Here is a 4155-nt window from a genome sequence, read left to right as displayed (position 1 = left end):
ACACACACACACACACACACGGGTGTTTGTGCGTGTACGTATATGTATATACAGTCACAACCATGATTTCAAGTCGGTAATGCTTAACCAGACCTTCACTAACCTAGAAAAGTATCCACCTCAAAAGAGCAGTTTGTGCAACTTGACAAACCAGACAGTAAACATGTTTTAAATGAATTCAGTTCAAATGCTTTAACAAAGTACAAACCCTCCAGTATGATAGTTTAGTCTACATGACTTATCGACTTTTATTATTTTCTGTGGTAATCAGCAGCATGCTTGAGTGGTATTTAACATAGAATGTTCTTTTAACTAGGCAAGGAGAATAAGTGTTGAAGCTTCATTGAAAATAAAAAGGTTGCTCAAGGCTTTTAGAGTGGGAAGTTATCTTTGTTTCTTTCTCTCTTCTCTCTCTTTCTAAAGGCCCTGAAGGAGCAAACTTGTTCATCTACCATCTGCCACAAGAGTTTGGTGATCAGGATTTGCTACAGATGTTTATGCCTTTCGGCAATGTTATCTCTGCCAAGGTCTTTATTGACAAACAGACCAACCTTAGCAAGTGTTTTGGTGAGTTGAGCCCCGCTTCAGAAACATTGTGCTTGTTTTGTCTTGATTTTTGAATTCTGAAATCAGATACAAGACTTGGATGTATATTTTGTGCAGTGGGTAACGAGAGTCTGGTTCTGTTCTTTTTTTGTTTTTGTTTTTTTTAGGCTTTGTTAGTTACGACAATCCAGTTTCGTCCCAGGCAGCCATTCAGTCAATGAACGGTTTTCAGATTGGAATGAAGCGACTGAAGGTGCAACTTAAGCGATCCAAAAATGACAGCAAGCCATACTGAGTCATTTTACTCTCAAATGGACTTGGTTTAAAAAAGTTTTTCTGGTAAGTGGAGTGTGACGTTGGAAAGTTAGAATGACCCCACCCACCCTTAACACCCGCCTTTCCTAATCCTTCTTTTACTTCTCTGGCCTTTCCTACATATCTTCTGTCTTAACCTTCAAAACAAAGACAACATGCAAATTAAGAATTTGTTCCTAGGAGAAAAGAGTTCTTTTTTTTCATATTTATAGATCTAATTGTTTTGTTGATCTTTTATTTTCCCTTAAATCTTTTATTTTATTTTATTTATTATTGTTTTTATTTTTATTGTGCCATATTACAAGTTTGCTGTGTATAAATCTTGAATCAAAGGATGTTGCACAGTGAAGGCCAGCCTGTGTGACTGCTTTCTGTCACTTAGACTGTTAATCACCACTGGTCTGGCCCCTGTAGATGTTCTCCTGTGTTTACACTAGACTCTTGTAGTACATTGGGACAGTGTAATGCTGATGCCTCCTACAATGCTGCCTTTCTAGAAAATGAAGGAGGCTTGCTGCATCGGTGCAAAAGATAATCAATCAGTCACCTGAATATTGTTTTGAGCATCTGGAAGGTCAGGCTGCACTCCACTAGACTCCGTTTTCATGGATGCCTTTTTATTTAATTCATGTATTTATTTCACAAATTTATTTATTTATTTTTCATGTATCTGTGTCTTCACAATGAGGGTGATGTAACATTGCTTCAAAGTCTGTTTTATGTATTCTGTTGGAGGGCTCAGCTAACAACAGTAATGTTGATTCTTTCTGTTTGCTTTTATTCACATTAATATTTTTACATTCTAGAAAGACAAACACTAAGCAAGGGTATTATATCACATATATTATATCATTCAGTATTGGTAGTTTGCAGGAGATGCTACACTTAAGCTCAGGACATTCTCACCGTTCTGTCAGACCAAAACTTCTTGCCCATTATTTTACTCACCTGGTACACGAAAATACCTAAAGAACATGTATGAAAGAGTGCTTCATTTCAGTTCATGAATCCTTTCTTAAAGCCTCAAAGAAAAACAAAACATTTTTTTGACCCAAGATTTTTATTCTTTGGAAATTGCTGAAGAATCACATGGTAGCGCGTATGGTTTTAAAATGGCTTTTGTATAGATTTTTTTTTAGCAAAGACACAATCTTCAGCGCGTGTTTTTTAAATTTTATTTTGATGGTCGTTTGATACATTATCCTACGCCTCAATTCAAGAGGTTGGCATTGAAGCTTTTAGCAATATCTGCATTCTGGAGAAGAGAGATGATACTGCCAAGAACAGAAGGAAGGAAGTTTACAATTGCTGAATTCATAGCCACTTAATTGTCAGAATAATTTGAACTGAAATTTCGTAACGTTTGTCAAGTATTTTATCTCGGTGTTCGCAGGTGGTCTCTTGTACCCTGGTGTATTGAGACTCGTCCTGCAATCCTCATCACACTTTGTATTTATAAGTTACTCCATGCAACTTGTTTTAGTTGATCATGGCAGTAAATAAGTGTTCAAATTGTAATCGGATGTTGATGCTAATCTGAATCCTGCAGGGTCGTGAGGTGAGATTGTTTTTATGGAAACTGAGAAGAAAACATTATCCAGATTGTGTATATTACTTAACTATTATGCCTTTTCTATTTTTATAGGGGTTTTATAATATTGCCTAAATAATTTCTCTGAATTAAAACGGTTGTTTGAAAAAAATCAACTCAAAAGATTCGACAGTGTTTTTGTAGACTCCTAACGTGAAGTTTTGTGGATACATTCAACGGATGTGTGGCCCTTTTCACTAGTTGTAGTCGTCGGTTTAGTCAAAAAAAATAATTGTACCAAGAGTCGTTTTTAAATTCTGAAGCAAATCCACGGTTCAGTCTAAAGTTTATACTCCGTGTAATATCTCTAAACTATTTACATGTGTAGTGACGAATGCTGAAATGTGCTATTATCAGAAATCATTTAATTTTCTCACAACATAGCTTGAGCTCGGAGTTGCAATTAGTGAAAATTGTATTTTGTAGGCTGTTTTCTTTTTGTTTTGACATTTACCTCACTATTGTCGTCACTGTTCGAGAACGCTTTGTATTTATTAACAGTGCTTTTTATTTTCACGGATTAATTGCAAATAAGCCAATTCTTGTTAACCTCACAATCTTTCTATTTTCTACGAGTACAGACACGCATCTCAATCCAGGTGAGGAAACGAGTTTGCCACTATTGCGACTTGTACAGATATGCCGGTCTGTATGCCTCACCGTTTGTTTCATGCACTAGAGACGCTTTAGACTGAACCCAAGTGTGAAGCCCCTCTTGAAGCGCTTAGATGCTAGTGCAGGGAATGGCCAGTCCCTGATCTGTGCCTCTGTTCAAATAAACACATGATTTACGTGCATTACAAATCATTAAGTGGAAGAAAAATGGGAAGGCCTCGGACATGTCTGGGTGCAAAACAAATCACCATTTTGACCAATCCAAAGATTCTTGTGAACTTGTTCTAGGCAGGGATTTTTGTTTGTTAGGCAGAATTTTTTTTTCAGTTTTGTTCCTTTTATCCAGAGCAGATTGACAGGCGTTTGTGCAACGTTCTGCGGATTTGTGCGCCTTAAAACAGCTCACAAATGCAGAGTAGTTCCACTAATGTGCCAAACACATCAAGTCTTAAATTTCTGTATATGTTTAATGATGATCCTCTGTTCCTTGCTCTGTGTCCCATCATGTTGTTGTTCAATGTAGCTAAATTGTGTCCATTTGTGTTACCCATGGCAGGTGTTTTGTGATTGAGAACCAATATGAGCAGCTCCAAATATGCATTATTCCACAGTCCCACACAATTCAAAATTGAAGCACAAAATAAAAGGACTTTCACTGAAAGAGCTGAAACATTAAAGCACAATTTTTCTTTTGGTTTCTCTTTCCCTTGGTCTAAAATCGAAATGTGGTTGTGAGAAATTGAACATTGAAATGTCTCTGTTGAAGACAGTGTTGTCGTAGCTGTAGTAGGCAGGTTGTGTTGTCTCTCGGTGGTGTTGTTGTTTAATGTTATTCCCTTTGTTCACTATTGGCATGGTGCTTATCTCCCCCTCTTTCTTCCCACTTTTCTTCGTTTCCTGTGTTGCATTCAATGTTTTGTGTTTAGATGACGTGTGCACCTTTGAAATCCCCCTCCTCATGCAAAAATAATCATTCATGATTTTCTTTTTCATCCCCTCTCCTTTTTCCGTTGTGCTTTAACCTAGGTTTGTTATTCGTTTTTTTTGTTTTTGTTCTAGATATCTTCGTGCCCGTTTGTCATCGTTTG

The 4155-nt window shown here is 37.0% G+C and overlaps 1 long non-coding RNA gene across 2 annotated transcripts; it reads left to right on the top strand.

Annotated features, from left to right (window-relative positions):
• Nucleotides 1-364: 364 nt before the first annotated feature.
• Nucleotides 365-4155, top strand: LOC107683349 (uncharacterized). 2 transcript variants are annotated; one of them, XR_001633710.1, is made up of 3 exons: nucleotides 365-567; nucleotides 714-885; nucleotides 4127-4155. It is a non-coding gene; the product is annotated as an uncharacterized LOC107683349 (long non-coding RNA). The 2 variants fall into 2 exon arrangements; XR_001633709.1 differs by lacking the exon at nucleotides 4127-4155 and having other exon boundaries at nucleotides 372-567; nucleotides 714-3705.

The sequence above is a fragment of the Sinocyclocheilus anshuiensis genome, unplaced genomic scaffold (assembly GCF_001515605.1).
Source record: "Sinocyclocheilus anshuiensis isolate Anshui unplaced genomic scaffold, SAMN03320099.WGS_v1.1 C33210597, whole genome shotgun sequence".
Lineage (NCBI taxonomy): Eukaryota > Metazoa > Chordata > Actinopteri > Cypriniformes > Cyprinidae > Sinocyclocheilus > Sinocyclocheilus anshuiensis.
The sequence above is the reverse complement of the archived record's forward strand: the minus strand, read 5'-3'. Positions and strand labels throughout refer to the sequence as shown.